At 38.5% G+C, this 22,519-nt stretch overlaps 2 long non-coding RNA genes across 15 annotated transcripts in view; one reads left to right on the forward strand and one right to left on the reverse strand.

Annotated features, from left to right (window-relative positions):
- Positions 1-254: 254 nt before the first annotated feature.
- Positions 255-22,519, reverse strand: part of LOC108385031 (uncharacterized) — a 37,532-nt gene continuing 15,267 nt past the window's right edge. For 6 of the 14 annotated variants that reach the window (XR_012126467.1, XR_012126478.1, XR_012126476.1 and 3 more), the window contains 7 exons: positions 18,430-18,563; positions 17,925-18,021; positions 13,878-13,994; positions 5,916-6,071; positions 5,487-5,640; positions 4,420-4,563; positions 255-795 (listed from right to left, as the gene is read on the reverse strand). This is a non-coding gene — a long non-coding RNA (uncharacterized lncRNA). Of the gene's footprint in view, positions 796-4,419; positions 4,564-5,486; positions 5,641-5,915; positions 6,072-7,470; positions 7,504-13,877; positions 13,995-17,924; positions 18,022-18,429; positions 18,564-22,519 lie in introns of all 14 variants that reach the window. The other 8 variants (XR_012126469.1, XR_012126471.1, XR_012126470.1 and 5 more) reach the window with 8 other exon arrangements.
- Positions 12,925-17,928, forward strand: LOC108408236 (uncharacterized). The gene is made up of 3 exons (XR_012126486.1): positions 12,925-13,449; positions 15,177-15,321; positions 16,938-17,928. It is a non-coding gene; the product is annotated as an uncharacterized lncRNA (long non-coding RNA).

Here is a 22,519-nt window from a genome sequence, read left to right on the forward strand (position 1 = left end):
CACTGTGGGGCCACCACCAGGGCAGGTCCAGGGCCACTCAGCACTAGGAGGGCCAGACACCTGAAGAAAGGCCTGGCCACGAGGGGTCCTTCCTGCTCAGATACATTCCTCCTAAAACATTCCATGTATTTTCAAGATTTAAAGCAATTTTCTAGTTCCTCCTTTTCACAGAAAACGAAGATTCTGAATGTGGTTTAATCATGAATAATGCATAAAATTAAATACATTCACTATAAAATAAACTACAAAATAAAAAAAGGAAAAGTAGATATTTATTGAGAGGGAAAGGAGAACCATCTCCCACATTAGAGCTCTGGTGTTGAATATTCAGTGCAATTTGATATATTTTAATTGCTGTTACTCTGTAACACCCTTACCTTTGAAAATTCTTCGGGTGTGCTTCCCTGTTCTACCTAAATTAGCTGATAAATCACACAAACCAATAACCAAGGGCCTTGGTTGCTTTAGGAGTAAAGCCTTTAAAAATGGTAAAATTCTTCTGATACTGTTTTTGTGTGTGTGATACTTTTACTAAGAAAAAAAGTCATTATGCGTGTGCCTTGCACATTTATGTAAAATATAGTTGACATTGCTGGTCTTATTCATCCTTATTGAAAAGGAAAAAAGAGATTATTGTAGCTTCGGCTCACTTTGAGAGTATCTGTCCACTTTTTCTCAAAATACTTCCTCATACTGTGGCCAGCTCTGCCTGTATCAGAATCATCTTGATTAAATGCTTCACAGTTGTCAAAAACAAGCCTGACATCGACAGCAAAGGCTTCCAGGTTTGGATACCTGAAAGAAAACACATGACTTAGAGGTTCTTTTGTAGTGTGGCTTTGTTTTGTAAACACATGAAATGATAATAAAAGGTAAAATAAAAAGTAAAACTGAAAAGGTAAGAGAAAAAAAAGATAATTGCATTTAAGCAGAAATAAAACACCTTATATCCTCTAACAAATGGAAGATTTTAAAACTTTCATGTGTTCTGGACTATAAAGGATATAGACAGGTTAAATGGAAAAAAAAGATTTCTCAGAAGATCAAGATATATTTCAACTAACTAGCATTTCTCCCCCCATCCAATTTCCAGTTTGACTTGAATCACAATTCCATTCCAGGACTCATCCAACTTGACCAGTTTAACTTTTGTGACCAATTGTAGGGCTTGTAGTACCCTATGACCCACATTCAAAACAACTTAGTTTCATTAGAAATAATGTCAATGCCTCCTATGCACGATACACATTACAGCTGCCCTGGAGCCTTCACGTACATCCCAGGACATGCCACTCTGTGTTAAATCTTCCCCATTCCTCTTTCTCTTCTCTTTTCAACCGTGCTCTTTTCTCAAGCAATGGATTATGATGATCCCAACAACAAAACAGCACGTGTTATCCCTTCACACAGAAACACTACGAGGATCTGCCCTTCCATTGGAAGCACTGTGGCGTCTGTGCTTTTTTGGGGCGATAAACCTGATTCTCTTTCTCTGTAAGAGCAGAGAAGACAGAATGGTGAAGACACCTGCCTAAGCTTTTTGGTATAAAAGGACTGCCTTGTTTCAAGCCAAATCAATACATTTTGAAGGAGGGCTTTTGGATATCCAAATTTAAATTAATTCTAATATATGATGTATGATAAGCTGAACACTAATTTACCTTTTAGAAATACCTATGAAGTACACACTGGGGCTCTGAGAGCTGGTAAAAGTGGAACTATTTCTTTCATCAAATACCTTGTATAGTCATTTCCACTCTCTCATTATGATATATGCAATAATAAGAGAATTAAGTCAGTACTTACATAACCTCACCCATTTTCCTATTCTTCAGGGAATTATTATTTTTTTCAGGTGACATTCACATAACATAAAAGTGGCCGTTTTAAGGTAGATAATTCAGTGGCACTTAGTATATTCCACACATTCTACTACCACCACCTTTATTTAGTTTCAAAACATTGTCATTACCCTAAAGTGAAACCTCATGCCGAACCCATTAAACAGTCACTCTCCATTCCTCCCTATCCCAGTCCCTGGAAACAACTAATCTGTTTTTCTGTCTCTATGGATTAACTTATTCTGGGTGTTTCATAAAAGTAGAATCATACAATGTATGAGAATAGTTTTTATAAAATATTTTAATGTTATTTTGAGAAATATTTTGCTCTTTAGACTCTTCCTTACTACAAGAAAAGGTTAATGATTAATGTCAGGGAGAGTGGAATCCAGGAAAGAATTCTCAGTGAGATTCTAGGTGCGCTGAGTGCGGTGCTCACGCCTCTGCCGTCCCTTCACAGGACAGGGCAGCTGACAGAACCCAGACTCATTAAACTAGGCGCCTCCTCCCCTCTGTTCTATAAATTTCTGATTTAAATATTTGTAATACTGTTGTTAGTTTTGTTTCCAGCTCATTAGTTTGTGCTTAATCGAACAAACTGAAGTTAGAGGAGCTTGAATCCACTGAATTTTGCCTCCGACACAGCTGGCGTCATGAACGGGACCACACAGAACTGCTCCCCTCCGCCTGCCTCCCTCTGCTATGTTCCTCCTCCATTCACCAGGGCTCGTTCTCAAAAGGAAGCTCCAATTTTTGATAATGTCTAAGCTCTGTTTTAGTGTTTGAACCTGTGTGTTTTGGGGATTTTGAGGCTGAAGTTCATCCTCCACCAGGGACTGGAGAATCGCAGAAGATAAAGTCAAGAGTTGATTTAAACACTGGTAAAGTCTTCCTGTGTAAGTCTGTCCTGGCCACGTGCTGCCCACCTGAGCATCTGAATATTTTGATTAAAAAAGCAAAAGAACTAGTTTCTATCTAGACACCAGCTTCTGCCGTTTGGTTCACAATAGAACCAATATTTTCACAGTCTTTTATGTTTTCTGAATTTTAGTTTTTTAAAAGGTAAATAGAATCTTCTGAAAGGCTGGCATTTCAGCCTACTAACAAATAAATCAGTCATTTGGTCAATTTCTTAAATCTTTTGATACATATGAGAAGAATGTTGGTCATCAATGAGTTAAGTTCTACTCAACACTTCTAAATTGAAAATAAATTATAGAACACGGTCATTTTCTCCCAAGGAATACCCAGGAGAGATCAAATAATACACTGTTAAATAATGCTTTTAAAAAACACCGTAAGGATTTAATAAAAATATATTTTATGGTTATTTTTCATGTAAAGTTCCTTTTTTCTCCAGAATTACTGGTGAATTTGCCTGCAGTTATGGGCACAAGTTACATTAACCAAAAGCAGTATATAGGAATAAAGGGAGCGGGGAGAGTGGAGTAGAGGCCCATGCAGCTCCACGGCTCCTGGCCATTCTCACGTGACATGCTTCATGTGGGTTTGTTCTGTAAACAAACAGCCTCATTCCTTCCTGTGGTTCCACATGAGTCCAGTATCCAGAACCAACTAAAGCCCACTGACAGTGGTCACTCCCTGGCAGGAGTCTGAAGTGGTTTTAACAAAGATCATTAACTGCAACCAGGAAGCCACTTTACCCTTCGGATAGGATCACAAAGACGATATGGTAGGGACAGGGGCAAATAAGTTTTCTTCTACTTTTAACAAATGCCTTTTCTGTAATCTACGATTCATTGTAAAACTTTCATTATTAAAATTTCCAATGATCCATCTTATAATAATCTGAAAATATTATGAAATCCATTTTTGTGAAATGCACATGAAATGGTATTGATATCCCAACGATGCACAATGTAAGCTCCAGCTTACATGTCACTTAGTCACTTTGGGAGGCTTCCCTGATACTTTTCCTTAACTCCCAGCCTAGGTTTGGTGGCCTTCCAATGTCAAAACAGCTTTATTACACTATTTCTAATTACTGATATAATTTTAATTGACTCATCTTCCGTATCATACTACCTTAACCACACATATATATCCTGTCTAAAGGCAGGGCTTGTAATTAATGTATTCTTGGCTCACTATAAGAGTACTGAGCACATACAAACATTCAATAAACACTGAACAGAAATGATTTACTGTCCACTAATTAATTTCTAATTATGAAAAAATCCATAGGCTTAATAACTTTGATATAACCAGGAACAAAGTTCAAATTTACAGGAAGATGAAAAGGCCATGCATCCTCATGATTTTCTACTTCGGTCATGGTCATACTAGAGAAAATAATGTTTGAAATCAATATCGATGCTTTAGAGTTATCTCTCTTTAGTAAAAGTTTAGCTTTTATTCTCTTTCAAGTAAACACAATGCAAATTTAATTCCTAAAAAGACAAAAGAATACATTTACTTATAGTACAGAGTTTACATTACATAGGAAAATTCTTATTTACACAAACTGTCAAAAAGTCACCTTTAATATGGTGAAAGGTTTCTAAACAAATACAGTGGGATGTTATGAACATATAGGACAGGGGAACAGAAATAATACCTGCAACAGGTCCTTAAAGTCATCTTGTTTCGCTTTCTTAACACAAGTGAAACTTGGTTCTGACGAGTTACCAGAAGTGTTTCCTCTATTTTTCTTTTTCTCTGGTCTTTGCTTAGATGAGTTTCCATTTCATTAAGGTTGGTACTAGAGAAAATAATGTTCCAAATCAACATCCATGCTTCAGAGTTATCCATCGTTAGAAAAAGTTTAGCTTTAGCTTTCATTCTCTTTCAAGTAAAGACAATGCAAATTAATTCATGGAAAAGATGAAAGAATATATTTACTTATAGTACAGAGTTGACATTACATAAGAAAATTCCTATTTACACAAACGGTCAAAAAGTCACCTTTAGAGGAACAACCTAAGACAGGCACAGTCGCAGGGGGGCCATTAGGTGAGAAATTGGGGATCAACATAGGTGAGGCTTAGAACCTCACCCCCCATTTTGAGAGAATTCTTCGGCATCCGTGGATGTTTTGTTGCCCTTGTCTAGCTTGGATTAATACTTAGTCTATAGGCACAGACCTGATCATCTATGTTAGCCCTCTTACAGCACTACATTATGTTTTCTACCTTTATCTTGCATCTACCTACCACTTCAGCATTTTATTTTAAATAATAATAATAATAATAATAATAATAATAAGGGAGAAATGTTGGATTCACATATAAATCAAGCATAAGAATCAAACAAATAATCATATCTGACTTGATTGTTTATAGTTCATGATGCGTGATCAAAACCTAAAGTTTCTGTGATATGACTGCCCTTGCACTGTTCACCATGTAAGAACTTATTTACTATGTAAGAACTTGTTCACCATTTAAGAACTTGTTCATTAGGCTTCAGAAGATTGGAGACTGTTGAGAATTAGGCTTGGGGTTGATTACTGATTGTGCATTGAGTCCCCTATACAGAATTTTATTGTTATTAACAACCATTTGATCAATAAATAGGAGAGATGCCCTCTCAAAAAAAAAAAGTCACCTTTAGTATGGTGGAAGGTTTCTAAACAAATAAAATGGGATGTTATAAACATACAGAACAGGGGAACAGAAATAATACCGGCAATTAGTCAGGTACAGAGACTCCTCTTGTTTTGGTTTCTTACTAGAGGTACAACTGGGTTGTTTTGACAAGTGACTCTAATCGTTGTCCTCCGTTTTTCCTTGTCTCAACTCTTCACTGAGGCGAGTATGCATATCAGTGAGGATCATCCCTGAGAAAATAATGTTTCAAATCGACATCCATGCTTTAGAGTAATCTATCTTTAGTAAAAGTTAAGCTTTCATTCTCTGTCAAGTAAAGATGATGCAAATCAATTCATAAAAAAGATGAAAGAATACATTTACTTACAGTACAGAGTTGACATTACATAGGAAAATTTCTACTTAACAAAGACTGTCAAAAAGTCACCTGTAATATGGTGGAAGTTTCTGAAACAAATACAATGGGATGTTATGAACACATAGGACAGGGGAACAGAAATAATACCGGGAAAAAGTCATGTCCTGGTAGAGGTCCAGGTTCTCTATCGGTTCCTTAGAAGAAGTAAAAGGTGGTAATTCTTTCAGGTCACAAGTGTTTTCCTCCATTTTTCCTTTTCTCAACTCTTCACTGAGGCGAGTTACCATGTGGGCAAGGATCATCCTAGAGAAAATAATGTTTCAAATCAACATCCAAGCTTCAGAGTTATCCCATCTTTAGTAAAAGTTTAGCTTTTATTCTCTTTCAAGTAAAGACAAGGCAAATCAATTCATAAAAAAGATGAAAGAATACATTTACTTCTGGTACAGAGTTGACATTACATAGGAAAATTCCTATTTACACAAACGGTCAAAGAGTCACCTGCAGTGTGTTGGAACCTTTCTAAACAAATACAATGGGATGTTATGAACATATAGGACAGGGGAACAGAAATAATACCAGCAAAAAGTCACGTACTCAGCCTCCTCTCGTTTCAGTTCCTTAACAGAGGTACAACTGGGTTGTTTTGACAAGTGACCCAAATCGTTTTCCTCCGTTGTTCCTTTTCTCTGCTCTCTGCTTAGATGTGGTTAATATACCAATACCAATGAAACGGGATACTCCTATTTACTTGTGGGGGCCCAGCCTACGGCAGAGGATGAGCCCCACTCTAGCTGGACAACACCCTAAAGATGGTGCCTGCTTCCTAAACACCACCCTTCCTGGCCCTACAGCTCAGCGCATAAGGAAGTCTCCATGATTGGCTTGTCCCCATTTCCGTGCTCGTGCTCATAGCATGCTTTTCACATGTTTCCAATAAGACTGAACCTGGCGCGTGATCAGTCAGCTGATTGGTTCGGATATGCTATATAAGCTGCTGCCCTGGAGGAAGTGTGGTGGTTGTTTTTTGCTTTTGCCTTTCTCTAGATGGATGCTGGGATGCCCATAATAAAGATTCCTAAGGAACCAGGCCTTCGGTGATCGTTCTCCTGCCATCGCCCTAGGTGGCGGGACGCGATATTTACTGATGACTGCCACTTGATGCACTACTTAAAGCCATAAAAGCTGCACCATTGGCCATAAGGGCATCTAAAAGGCACAGTATGAAAATAAGATAAGCACTACCAGTAGCTTAGTTTGATCTAATCAATTCTTTTTAATACCTCCAAAGGGATATTTCTAATATCACTTCTAAAATTTAGCTATAAAACACGAATCTATTTCATACTCTCTCATCAACCTAACTGAAAATTCCCATTGTATTCAATGGCAGTTTTGCATCAGGAAAGATGGGAGAATATGGGTCACAATTGTATCTGTACAGTCATCCAACTTTCATTCTGACATCAGTAACAAATTTTCAGACAGCAGCCTTCAATAAGGCTTACACAATTCAATTAAAAATCTTGGGGACAGATCATACTTATAGACAGACAAGCAGATGTATGCAATGCACTGTGCGGTAAAGCCATGCATCAGTATGTAATATGACAGCAGCCAGTGCTACACTTTATGCATTGCTGTGACAACCATATCACAACCAAATCACAATGTGGTGTTAGATGTACAAAAATAAACATACCCATGCCATATCTAGTCTATGCCTCTCCACCTCCTGGTAGAAAGAGTTGGCACAACATTATGAAACAGAAATCACATAGTCATGAAACCAATTTTTAACCCCCAAAAGACACCAATACCAAAGCAAGGCAATAACTGTAAGATGAAGGGAAAACTTAAGGGGGAATCATAATGGAAAGTTTTAAGAAAATATTTTCATCATTCTCCCCAAATTAAGATTTAAGAAAAATCATAAAATGTACATTTCAACAATTGTTTAACTTTATGTCTACAGACTTGAAGAAGAACAGCTTGTCTTCTGATTTCTTTCTCCTAAATATATGATTTCAGGGGAGATTTAGAACATGTTAAAAGTATTGCAAGTTCCTTTTCTGAGGTTCTATAGTTGTCCATTAGGTCGAACTATATAAAATTGTAAATATGTAATCATTTTTTACTTACAAAATAGGCAATTTCATGCGGTTCTACCTAACACATAAAAACTGTATGACAATATCAAGGATCTTTATTCAGCAGCCATTTAAACTTAAGATTCAAGGACCTCATGCCACATTTCAATAGCACATTTACTGAACCGACTGACCTAGATTGTCAGAGCATGCCAGATACAAATGGAACATGTATTTTTTATCATTTTAACGATAAAATATTTATTAAATTGATCTAATAAGTAGATTTGGCACAATCCTGAAATCTAACTAACTCGAACTCTCTCCACTCTGAATATAAATCGCCAGTCTATAATTAACAGCATCTATTTCATTTTATACACTGTAAGTGAATGAGAGTGATGAGAGGCAATGGGATCAGCTTGAGATTCTCACGCCTGCCTAGGACTCAGTGGACCATTCCAAAGGGGTGGGGCTTGATGCAAGCTATTCTATGAAGGCTAATAATTTAAATATTTTTATAAAGGTGAAATTAATATTAAGGGAAGCCATGAAAAAGGGCAGAAATGTAAAGAACAAAGTAGAGAGTCTATATAAAAAGGTCACAAACAGTTCCCTGGCTTTATAAACTACACAGCAAAACTCAGTCTATAGAAAATCCTACAAATTACCCAGTTTATTCAACAAATAAATTTAAAGATGTGAAAACACTGTGAGAAGATTAAAGGGGCCTTAAAGAATGTATCAAACATGCTCAATATTTGGATCTTACCTAGATTTTGATTCAAATAGAGAAACTGTTAAGGAAATTCTGAGAGTTAAGAATTTAAATAATGAAAATTTTGAACAATGTCTGATATTTGATATCAAGAAATTATCATTTTAAAGTATGATAATGGCATTGTGATACTTTTGTAGAAAGCAAGAATTCTTATCTTTTAGATACATTTACAGATGAAGTACAATGTCTAAGATTTGCTTCAACAAATTATGGAAGAGTAGTAGTAGATGGGAATATATATAAAACAATATTGTTCATATGATAATTTCTAAAGCTGATGATAGGTACATGATGTACAATATTTTACCTACTTGTATGATATTTCAGATTTCCCACTATAAGTCTCCTCGTGGAAACACATACACCAGCATAATGCTAGTGTACTACAGGAATAAGCCTCCTTAGTGCATAGGTAATAATCAAGAGCTGGTTGTCCTCCATAAGGAAATCAAAACAAATACACTGTTATGTGACCTTATTTAGAGTATCAAGTAGTATGTCCAGACATAGGAAAAGCATTCTTTCAAAATAACCTTTCTAAAACAATTTTTAAATTATCTTATACTTCTTTTTTCAGAGAGAATTCCTTTGGTGTGAAGGTTAAGAAAATTTTTTTAGTATTCCTTTTTCCTTAAAAGAACCTTAAAGCAGGATTCAGCCTGAACCACTCTGGGCACTTCTGCAGCCAGAGCCAGCAGTCCTGACTGCCCTTTATGCTGTGGCACCAGGCTCGGAATCATGGCATATGATGGCCTCACACAATGGGTGCCATGGACACAAGCATTGCTTTTGCTCCCATCACGGATGACAGTTACACCCCACAGTCCAAGCACCGTGCTCTGTCTGAGGTATTTTGAATGTATTGTTTACTTTAATCTTCATAATCATTTGACCTAGTAAGTGGGTTTCACTGTCCCTATACTACCATTGAGGGAACCACAGGCCCACTGAGGTTAAGTCATTTCCTGAGGTGCACTGGCAATAAGGAACAGCAATGTGTGATTTGTACCCAGGACAGTCTCTCTCTAAAACCTGGGGTCTTAGCCACTACATGTACTTCACTGTTATTACAAAAACATTTTTATACTTGATACTGATCACAATATTCAGGATGAAAGCATAGTCAAGATGATATGGCAGGGTTGTGGAAAAAACCAATGCACATACTCAGTGTCTACACGTCAAAAAAATATCTGTACTAAATATTTTCAGTAATTCCCATTTTAAATATTAATCCTGAGGAGAGAATTTTGGCTGAGATTTCAAATGAAGTCAGTAGGAACAGCAGTTGTACTAACTGCATTTTTACACCATAAAACACTAAGAAGGAATCCGGCAAAATAGTTTTATATTCACCAGCATGGGGAGCTTTTGATTGAATTTCAAGGGTTCAATCAATTAAGCTTTTTTAAATCCAGTTATGATTTTTACATAGTTATATTTTATTCAGCAAGGAAAATATACCTGTGACAAAAAAGGAACAGATTATCTTGGTGTCCAAAATTCACCTGAAAAATGACATCATTTACATTTTTGCTTTAGGCATTTATAAATAAATGCTTTCTAAGGGCGATTCATATATCGGGCTATCTTTTGACTCCAGGATTTCATAAATTGAGAAATGGATTGGTAGGAAAAGCTGAAGCTTGTATTAAAAGTTCAGTTCACTGAACAGTCAAATCAATTGTGGGTGAGGAAAAAAACAAGTATTTTTCCAAATAAACTTTCCTTAGAAAAAGCAAATATAATTATATCATTTGATTCCTATGCTTTTTTCATTCAGAAATTATGCATAAAAAGGAGTTTATTCTTTTTTCTTAATTTCCAAGACTAAGATAGTAAATGGTTCCTGAAAATAACCTTTCTTAAGATTTAAAATAAACAGATAGAGAAAAAAGATGACTAAGAAGATAGAGATGGTGACGGATCAAGCCTTTTATATCATTATAATTCTCCTTTCTACAGCTACTAATTTAAATCTTTAGCAGTAACACATTCATTTCTATAAATACTATGGTGAGAGAGAAGGAAAAAAAGGTTTACGGAAACACATACACCAGCATAAAGCTAGTGTACAACAGGAATAAGCCTGCTTAGTGCATAGGTAATAATCAAGAGCTGGTTGTCCTCTGAAAGGAAATCAAAACAAATACACTGTTATGTGACCTTATTTAGAGTCCCAAGTAGTATGTCCGGACACAGGAAACGCATCGTTTCAAAATAACCTTTCTAAAACAATTTTTAAATTACCTTATACTTCTTTTTTCAGAGAGAATTCCTTTGGTGTGAAGGTTAAGAAAGTTTTTTAGTATTCCTTTTTCCTTAAAAGAACCTTAAAGCAGGATTCAGCCTGAACCACTCTGGGCACTTCTGCAGCCAGAGCCAGCAGTCCTGACTGCCCTTTATGCTGTGGCACCAGGCTCGGAATCATGGCATATGATGGCCTCACACAATGGGTGCCATGGACAAAAGCACTGCTCTTGCTCCCATCACGGATGACAGTTACACCCCACAGTCCAAGCACCGTGCTCTGTCTGAGGCATTTTGAATGTGTTGTTTACTTTAATCTTCATAATCATTTGACCTAGTAAGTGGGTTTCACCGTCCCTATATTACCATTGAGGGAACCACAGGCCCACTGAGGTTAAATCATTTCCTGAGGTGCACTGGCAATAAGGAACAGCAATGTGTGATTTGAACCCAGGACTGTCTCTCTCTAACAAGTGGGGTCTTAGCCACCATATGTACTTCACTGCTATTACAAAGACATTTTTATACTTGATACTGATCACAATATTCAGGATGAAAGCATAGTCAAGATGATGTTACGGCAGGGTCATGGAAAAAAACCAATGCACATACTCAGTGTCTACATGTCAAAAAAAATCTATACTAATCTTTTCAGTAATTCCCATATTAAATATTAATTCTGAGAAGAGAATTTTGGCTGAGATTTCAAATGAAGTCAGTAGGAACATCAGTTGTACTAAGTGCATTTTTACACCATAAAACAGTAAGAAAGGGAGGGTGGATGGGAAGGGAGGGATAAGGGTGGGGAAAAAGCAAGGGGGCCTTCCGATTAGCATGTATGATGTCAGGGGGAGTGCACAGGGAGGGCTGTGCAACACAGAGAGACATGTAGTGATTCTATAGCATCTTATTACACTGATGGACAGTGATTGTGATGGGGTTTGTGGGGGGGACTTGGTGAAGGGGGGAGTCTAGTAATTACATGTTCTTCATGTAATTGTAGATTAATGATGTCAAAATGAATTTTTTAAATTATGAATAAAAAAATATATCATCAGTTCATAAAGATAACACAGCAAGAACCTCACCGGTCACCTTTGGAGTTAGCTATGGCATCAGTTGCCTGCTTATTATCCTACCATTCCTATAGGTAGGGCATGTTCTTCTCTCTAGAATTACACAGACCTTCAACTAACAAATGCAGACGGAAGGACAGAATTAGAACATCAACACTTTGCCACAATGGACACAGACAAAGGTGATAAATGGCCACTAAAATCAGCAGCTGAAAAGCTCATAGGAACAAAAAATGGAAGGACTAGACTGACACCTGAGCCCAAGGATCAACATTAACATCGCAAAAGGCACACAGCACGTGCTCCCGATGTGATGCCAGCAGAAGTGCACAGCACCACCTATGCAATACTGTGCCCAAATCACGGAACTTGAAACTTATCAAGCCTCAGGAGCCAACTGCCCATTTAAGAAGAAAACAGGGATAGAGTACATGTTAAAATGACACCATGACGATCAAAACAAAATCCAGAATGTAGTAAATTCTATAGAACAAAATGACTCCGTTTTTTCAAAAGTGTAAGGAAAAGCTTAGTAGTAGTATCATAGATTAAGAGTCTAAGAAATTCCCGACGTCCCTGCCAGTGGGGAGGGCGCTCGGCTGCCGCCCCAGCCCCTGTGCCCCAGACCTGCGGCGGTGGCGGTGGCCGCGGGGACAGCGTGCCCTCAGCTCCCGCGGGAGATGGGGGTGGGAGCTGACACCTGGGGGCCGCCAGGGGGCGCCGGCCGGGCAGCCGCACAGGGCCTGGAGAGCCCGGGGAGGGGGCGCTGTCAGGTCGGTGACCTGCCACCTGGGGGCCTGGCTCCTGGGGCGGGCCGAGGCGCTGGCAGCCGGGTACCAGCACACGCGCCCCGGGGGTGTGCCTGGCACGCCCCCAAGACCGCGGAGGGGTTCTGCCACCGACTTGTCCAGAGGGCGGCTGGCTCGCGTTGAGCTAGCCAGCCTGTGGGCCGACCTGAGCAGCGGGCCCGGGGAGGCGGAGTCGCCGGGGGATGGGGAGGCGCCTCCCGCGGCTGTCCCCGCAGCTGCCCGCGATGCGGCAGCGCCTCCCTGCACGGCAGCACGGCCGACTGTAGGAACGCGGACTCCGCCCCCGGGATCGGTGGGCCTCGCGGGACGCGTGGTTCGCCCCGCCCCCGGTGCGGCACTCGGAGCATCCTCGCTCCGCCCAGGCCGGGCCGGCTGCATGAACTCCAGCGTCCTGCGTCCTCACTGGATGCTTCAAACTCGGCAGTGATGCAGACACCGGGCTGGGCTTGCGGGGAGGGCTCACACCCCGGCCTCTCCCGCGCTGCCTGACCCCGAGTTGCGGCTCCCCAGCCGGAAGACGGCAACTTTGCAGAATCATCAGAAGCATCTTCCATATACAAAACGCAGTTGGAGAAACCCACTGACCCCGTACAAATGACAGACCTGTGCTGAGAGGCAGCAGTGAAAGGCTATGATCTTCTCTGGGGACAGACAAGACAGTATAGCACAGAGAAGGTAAGTAGTGACTCTATAGCATCTTACTACACTGATGGGCAGTGACTGTAATGGGGTATGTGGGGGGGACGTGATAATGGGGGAAATCTAGTAAGCACAATGTTGCTCGTGATTGTATATTAATGATACCAAAATATAAAAAAAATAAGTATTTGATGAAAGAAAACATGAATGAAAAAAAAGACAGAGAACACTTGCTGTACAAGAGATCCCGGTACTTGGAGAGTTTCACTGGAGAATTCTACCAAATTCTTAAAGAATTAATGTCAATCTTTCTCAAAATCTTCCAAACAATTGGACAGTACAGAACACTTCCAAGCTCACTCTATGAGGCCACCATTACCCTGATATCAATCCAGATTAGGATGCCATGAAAAAACACAACTGCAGACCAATATTCTTATTGAAAATAGATGCAAGATTCTTACCTCGCTGATGCACAGTACCTGTAATGGGGATGTGTTGTGGACTTGATAATAAGGGGGAATGTAGTAAACACACTGTTGCTCATGTGAAACATTCATAAGATTATATATCAATGATACCTTAATAGAAAATAAAAAATAAAATAGATGAGCACTTTCTAGAAGTATTAGTAAACCAAATTCAAGGTCACATTAAAGGGATTTCCCACATTACCAGCTGACACTTATCCCAAGGAGGCACGTGGTTCAATATGCAAATCATATGAGATTAGAAGTAAATGAAAAAAACCATATCATCTCAGTAGAGTCAGAATAAGCATGCTACAAAATACAATATACTTTTACTATAAAAACCCACAAGAAACAGAGCAGAGAAGGAACAACCTCAGCATGATAATGTCCATATACAACAAACCTATAGTTAACACTATACTCAGCAGTGAAACACTGAAAGCTTCCCCTCTAAGGCCAAAAAGACAAGGACTCTTGAGCCTGCACATAATGATGTTGGAGAACTTTGGACTCTAACACAACTGAGGTCATGAAAATGACAGAAAGTCAATGGCCCAGAATGCAGACATATTTTTCTCATAGTTGATGCACTTGCTGATATTTAAAGCTGGTCTGCAGGTAAGAATTATCAACAATTTTGATTTCCTAATGTGAGTCATGTCGTATTTCTGTGGTAAATTGTGCCTCTAATTGGAAAAATACAGTGGACAATTTTCTATGATGGAGCAAATGTAGTGGTGCGCTGACCACTGGAAAATCTGAATGAATGAATATCAGGGATACTGCAGGTTTTCTGTTAAGTCTGACATTATCTGAAAACACTCCTCTAAATGACTGTTCATACTATGCCATTAAGCCAATCTGACCGCAAAATATTATGGATGAACAGCTTGATTTACCCCAGATGAACCAAGTTGTAAAGCTAAAGCCAGTCAACCCTATAAGAAACTGAACATTTAGAAGGCAGTACATGAGTGCTGGATTAATGTTACTGTACCTCCAGTGTGATGGATATTTTGTGGAGCCTGGGGAAACACTAAGAACTTTAAACCCCTTTTTCTATCATGATGCCTTTCCTCACCTGGCTACTATGAAAACTCTAACCCTTGCCACGGGGCACAGGACAGGGACAAGGGCATTCCCTCTTACTGCCACTCCTCCCGTTAAGGCCCATGGTGCCCCCGAACCACTGCATCCTGTCCTCTCCACGAGGCCGGCGGAGGATGGAAGCTGGGGTCTCAGCTGTCATTTTGCTTCTTGCATGGCGCTGCTCTGAGTCTGTCCCTACAGGTATGACCCCGCAACATGAAGAGAGGGGACTACAGAGAGAGAATCACCACTCTGGCTCTCTTGAGGTGGGATTCTCTTATGACAAATTACCGGGTAAGCGGCAGGAAGGAGCGACGTGACCTTGCGGGGAATTTACGGTGCAGAGGTATGTGGGCTATGTGATGAAGAGACTATCCCCTTTGTGCTGCCGTAGGGGACTACATGTAATTGGTATACTTTGACACAGGTTAACATGACTCAAAAGTTAATATATGGAATATCAAAGGAGAATATACACTACGCTGAATCCAAATCTTGATACAAAATCATTATAAAATTGTATGCAAATTAGCACCGTGGAATGATATTTTGAGTGACTGGAAATATATTTTAGGTGTCTCCTGACAATTTTAAGACTCTCCTGAAAACTGACAGTTTAATCAAGCATCATAATTATTAGTTCACTCATTTTTAAATAAACAATGAAAGGATATAAATTTGGAAGTATGCTGTATGAATGTAAAACTTTAATAAGGCACATGGATATACTTTATGAATTTGAAAATTAAAAGCAGTAAATTGAAAATATTTTTGGCTTTAGTACAAATATGTAAACTTGAAATATTACATTGTGAGATATTACATACACTCTTTAAATATTTAAGAGAATTTCAATAATTCCAATGTCATAGGAAATTAACCATTATGAGAATTCATAGAAGCATTGTTAAAATGCATCTGATTTCCACAGTCAGACACTGTCCATCCACAATTCAGGCAGACAATCCCCTGAATGTACACCTACTTCCCCTGTGTGTGAATCTGTGTAGGGCTTCCTCCATGAAAAAAATTCAGAAGAAGTAAAACCTACAGCATGCTATAGGTTTTATAGACATAGACACCATTGTAAAATAAAGATTCTATGCAGTAGTTATGAGAGACTAAAACAAAACCCATGTTAATAGTCCAGAAAATTTTAGATTCCTTAAGTAATTAAGAAAACTTCCTCAGGAGTTGTAACACATGAAATACACAGTGCTAAACTCAGAAGCACGCTGGCACAGACTCTCAAATTTAATGCAATTGATCATGATGAGATGATCATATGAATCATAAGCAAATGGTTAAAAAACAGCTCTAGTGAAAAACCAGGACAATATGTAATTCCTCATGCTTATTAGAATGCCTGTCGTGTAGCTTACCAACAAAGAATATTAGGTGAAAGTATATTAGAGGAATGTAAAGCTAAAGCAAGGTTTATGTACATTTTTTTCTGAAGCTCAGAATAGACCAAAAAAGTAAAGGAATGAGCATGCTAAAGAGAAACTTTAATTTTCCATTATTATAAGAAGGAAGCACATAAAAAAGGAAGATTAGAAACATCTCACTGTCATTTCAGAAACCAAGATACACAAAAGTAAAGTACCTTCAGATTTTCTACTTGAAACTTGAGAAAATCTGTTTTCCATAAATGCATCTCATTTAGAAAAAGCAGCCAATGTTTTGGCTCTTAAGCATTACAGTGATTTCAGTCCTAAACATGTTTTGTAATTGCACAGGCATTCCCTGTCTGATAAAGGCCCTCAGACATCTCACTGATACATAAGACTGGGTCCATCAATTATGACCGACAGTATGGGAATCAGAATATGTAAATTAAGATTTTAAAAAATGGGAGTTTGCAAACCAAGGTAAAGAAAACTAAACTGGCCCAGGACTCTGATTTCCCCCTCAAGGCCACAGACAGACTCTTGACTCGTGTATCCTTGACTTGTTTTGCAGGAATTTAGGCCCCACCAGACATGCCACCTCCTGACAATGAGCACATGGACTCCAGCCTCAGTGCAGTCAGAAGGCTGACAGCTAACACTCCTGAAACAGTCCCTTGTCACCTCACCAAGGACCCATCAGAACAAGCACATGGACTCCAGCCTCAGTGCAGTCAGAAGGCTGACAGCTAACACTCCTGAAACAGTCCCCTGTCACCTCACCTAGGACCCATCAGAACAATGCCACAAGCTCATCCCACATCCGGCAACCCTTTCCCATAACCTTTAAAAGCCCTTGCTTATAAGCCAATAGTGAGTGCAGGGCTTTAAGCTTTAGCTATCCATTCTCCTTGCTTGGGGAACACCCACCTTCTTTTACCACATCCCAATGTCAGGGTTTGGTTTCACTGCTCATGTCAGTGTTTGGCTTTGCTGTATGTTGGCTTAGTGGAAACAGGCTTGTTTCATTTGGTAATAACTTCACCTTAAATGTTTTTACGCAGCATGCAGTAGGTGGCATAAAGAGAAAAGACGTCATCATATTTTGATCTTCTAAACCTGATTCATGAAACTTGCTCACTCTAATCGTGTATCAAAACAGTTAGATGTTCCCTTGGTTCATTTATGTATATTTTAACAAATACATTCATTCACACAGAGGTCTGGCAAAGAACATATTAGTGGATAAAGATAATTTTTAAGAATTATGTTCAACACTAATTCAGGAGAAATCATCAAGCACAATGATAATCCCGTTTGAAAATGGCAAGCTACAGGGCAATTAACATATTGATAAGTTGACTTTTCAAAAGCTAGGAACATTAAAGCATACTCAATTCTGGTTTGGCATCAATAAAACAGCAGAACTCAAAATAATGTTCTGAATTTTAATGTACTTAAAACTTCCAGTTTTCAGTGGATCTCAATTACTCTAATGTTGGAAACGTAACAATACAGGTGAGTGAAGGGACTTATTAGGGTGTCACTTTTTTCTCTTTACCTCAGGTTGCAGGGAAGACTGGCTGGTCCCATTTCTTGATATGAATTTTATGACTGTGTATATGATGTTGAATTGGGATTTCTCTACAGAAACAATCCTGAATAAAAATGATACAGAATAATATAAAGTTAATCCTTAAAACCCTCAGTGATGAGGAACATTGCACATTAATTATTACAGGGTCAGATCTTTAAAGATGATTCACAGAAGGGCACAAAGCTCTAAAAGCTGGCTCATTCCTCATTTGATCTGCTTCCATAAATCACTTTAAATTCACAAAATATTATTCTTTCTTGACACACACTATGCCCCAGACCTAGAGCTATTATATAATCTAAATCTCGTCTTTCATTAACAGTTTTATTCTATAGATAATACCAGCCTTATTTACCTTTCTAAGAAATTTTATACAACACACGTAAAAAAAAAAGTTACAATACTATATGAGAATTTAATAAAGAAAGCATTTAGGAATATGATAGAAAATGGCAGGTTCTGTACTCACTCTTTACAGAAACATCCAGAAGAAATCATGGCAAAGCCCCCTCTGCAGGTGTCAGGACCCCACTTGGGAACCATTTTCCTCCTGGTGGACTGGGCTCCAAGTCATCCCAAGGTTGCAGCCCAGACTCCTGGGTCCTGCAGATACAAAAGCTCAAGTCTTCACTTCAGCAAAGGTACCAGAGTGCACAGGAGGAGCACACAGGCTCAATGCGTGCCACAAAAGGCAGGTTCAGGCATCCCATAGCTCAAACATAGTCACTACTGATGGTTGGGCCCCTTCTTAGAAGTCCTGGTAAAGGGCTCAAATTCAATATATGGATTATTCAGGGAAAATATATGGTTAGGTTCAAACAGAAATGGAGCACATTGTTCTGTGCCCAGATGGGATTTTACACATATACCATACACTTAAGTTCAAAGTGAACATAAAAATTTCTGATTTTCAGTCAACCATTAACATATGATTGGAATATGTAAGAAACAGTATCATTTATATCCACCAAAAATAAAAAATGCAAAAATACAAATGCTCAAATATAAATGCAACAAAATACTTGTAGATCTCTGGGGAAAAACATGTGAAACATTTCTGAGAGCAATGAAAGAAAAAACAAAACAACTGAGATATACTGTACATGATCAAAATTCCATTACTAAGATGTCCGTTTTCCTCAAATTGACTTAAAGACCCCAAGTAATCCCAAGAATAACCTTACCACACTATCTTGCAGGAATTGACAACTCATTTGAATACCTGTTTGTCTATACAATGATAAAGAAAAAGTTGAACTCAAACGTTAAAATTTCAAGCTTAATTGCACAGCTACAATAATTTAAGGAGCATAGTATTTAAAATGAATACACACAGGGACTCTCTTGTCCCCTCCTGGTGTGAGCCAGGAGCTCTGTCCTTTCGCTTTATCTCTAAATAAAAGCCTATACCTTGCTCTCCTACCTTGAGTGTTTATGAAGCTCATTCTTCGGCTTTGTGAACAAGAACCCCAGCATCAGTGACCCAAAACAACAAGTCTCCTAACCACAAAAGCACTGACACCTTCTCTGCCCTGATAGAAAACAATGAAGAACAGAACTTGACAGCCCTTGATTGAGACTTTCATGGTCTCAATCCCAATTGCCCAAAGCAGCAACTGCATCCTAATGGATCCATAAGATGACTGAGAAAGTAGATTTTGCCTTGCTATTAAAAAATCATCAAACTACCAAACTTCTAGAAAAAAAAATAACAGAACACGTCTTATTAGTTGCCCTGTTTGTTATCTGTGCTCCAACAACAAGGATCCTCCTGGCTGCAAGTGGATAACAGACTTGCCAAGCATGTTACTCCAATTTCAGGAGGCAAGCAACTTACATATTAGATAGTTATAAAACGGCACTAGATTAAGTGAACAAATTGTATTTCCATTCTACAGTATTATCCTGATCTGTAAACCTGTCTTCTTCATTAGCCTGAATATTTTCAAACACCTAAAACTCAACTAGTTCGAATCATTTGCTTTACCAGTCAAAATCAAATGTGTGCTTGACACCCTCCATTTAAAAAAACCAGCTGCCTTGATGTTGATGTCTAGAAGAAGGACCTACCAGAGGTTTCCACAGTTCATTCACCCTTCTATTGGGCAGGTGCTTTAGATGAAACCTCTGATTTAAATGTCAAGCCACACTATAAATTACACTTCTTTCTCCTGATTAATAAAATAAATACATAAATGAATACACACAAATAAATGAAATAGAACAGAGAGTTCACAATTGGACCCAACAAATTACAGAAACTTGAACCTGGCCAAAGAAATGAAAGCACTTCCATACACAAAACAGGGCCTTTAGACTTTATTCTTCCATTGTCTTATTTAGAGTTCACCACCGTCAACAAATGGAGATGAGGCAAAAGGACGGCCACTCAAATCAGAAATGAAAGAGAAGTGACAACTGACACCACAGAAACACAAAGGACTGCAAGAGGCTGTTATAAAAAACATCACGCCATCAAACTGGGAAACATGGGAGAAAGGTAAGCTCCTAGAAATGCACAATATTCCAAAACTGAACCAGAAGAAATAGAAAATCTCCACTGACAGACTGACAGTAATGAACTGCACTGATAATCAAAAAAACACTCCTTACAAAGTTAAGGATCAGATGGTTTCAAAATTACTTCCACCAAACATTTAAAATACAGTTAATATTTACCTTTCTCAAGCTACTTCTAAACCCTGAAAAGGAAGGGAAACTTCACACCATTTTATTAGTTCTGCATCACCCCAATAACAAATCCAACAAAAACAGTACAAAAAAGGAACACAAAGACACCACCATCCTTGATGAACACATTTGTGCAAATCCTCAAAAAAAATAGCAGCAAACTGAATTAAAAAAACATGACAAGACTCATTAACCAAGAACAAGCAGGATTTATTCCAGGGATGCAAAGATGGTGAAATATCTGCGAATCAATGTGACACACCCCATTAACAAAAGGAAGGATAAAAACTATCATCATCACAATAGGTACCAAAAAGGATCATAAAACCCAACATGCTTTTATGTTAAAAACTCAACAAAGTGTGTATAGAGGGAACATACATCAACATAACAAAGGCCATATATGACAAACTCACAGCTGCCATCACACTGAATAACAAAAAGCTGAAAGCTTTTCCTCTAAGGTCAGGAACAAGACAAGGATGCCCACTGTCACCACTTTTATTAAACATAGCCCTGAAAGTCCCAGCCATGGCAACCAGACAAGTAAAAGGCATCCAAGTTGGTAAGGAAGAAGTCAAATTTCCCCTATTTACAGGTGACATGATACTGTATAGAGAAAACCCTAAAAACTGCATCAAAAACTACTGGAATTAATAGAAGTCACAGTAAAAGTCACAGCAAACAAAACCAATGCACAAAAACCTGCAGCATTTACACATAAAAATGAACTGACACAAAGAGATTTAAGAAAGAATCCCATTTATGATTGCCTCAAAAAGAATAAAATCACTGGGAATAAAATTCAACCAAGGCAGATAAAGACCTGTACTCTCGAAACTCTAAGACACTGATGAAAGAAATTGAGGAAGACACAAATAAATGGAAAACTATCCTGTGCTCCTGGATAGGATGAATGAATATTGTTAAATGGTCATATTATCCAAAGCAACCTATAGATTCAATGCAATCCCTATCAAAAAACCAATGGCATTTTTCACACAACTAGAGCAAAGAATCCTAAAATTTATATGTAACCTCAAAAGACCCTGAAGAGCCAAAGAAATCCTGACAATGAAGAACAATGCTGGGGGTAAATGCAGTGAATTAAACTACTACTACTACTAATACTACCACCATACTACTGTGTGTAGTATGGTACTGACACAAGAACAAATATATGAATCAATGGAACAGAACAGATAACTAAGAAATAAACCCACACGTATATGGTCAATTAAAATATGAGAAAAGAGGAAAGAATATACAATGGGGAAAAGACAGTCTCTTCAGCAAATGGTGCTGGGAAAACCACACAGCTACATGTAAGAGAATGAAACTGGATCACTGTCTAACCCCACACACAAAAGTAAATTCAAAATGGATCAAAGACCTGAATGTAAGTCATGAAACCATAAAACTCTTAGAAAAAGACATAGGCAAAAATCTCTTGGACATAAACATGAGTGACCTCTTCCTGAACATATCTCCCTGGGCAAGGGAAATAAAGGCAAAAATGAATAAGTGGGACTATATCAAGCTGAAAAGCTTCTGTACAGCAAAGGACATGATCAATAGAACAAAAAGGTATCCTACATTATGGGAGAATATATTCATAAATGACAGATCTGATAAAGGGTTGACATCCAAAATATATAAAGAGCTCACGCACCTCAACAAACAAAAAGCAAATAATCCAATTAAAAAAAGGGCAGAGGAGTTGAATAGACAGTTCTCTAAAGAAGAAATTCAGATGGCCAACAGACACATGAAAAGATGCTCCAAATCACTTGTCATCAAAGAAATGCAAATTAAAACCACAATGAGATATCACCTCACACCAGTAAGGATCGCCACCATCCAAAAGA

The sequence above is a fragment of the Manis javanica genome, chromosome 17 (assembly GCF_040802235.1).
Source record: "Manis javanica isolate MJ-LG chromosome 17, MJ_LKY, whole genome shotgun sequence".
Classification (NCBI taxonomy): Eukaryota; Metazoa; Chordata; class Mammalia; order Pholidota; family Manidae; genus Manis; species Manis javanica.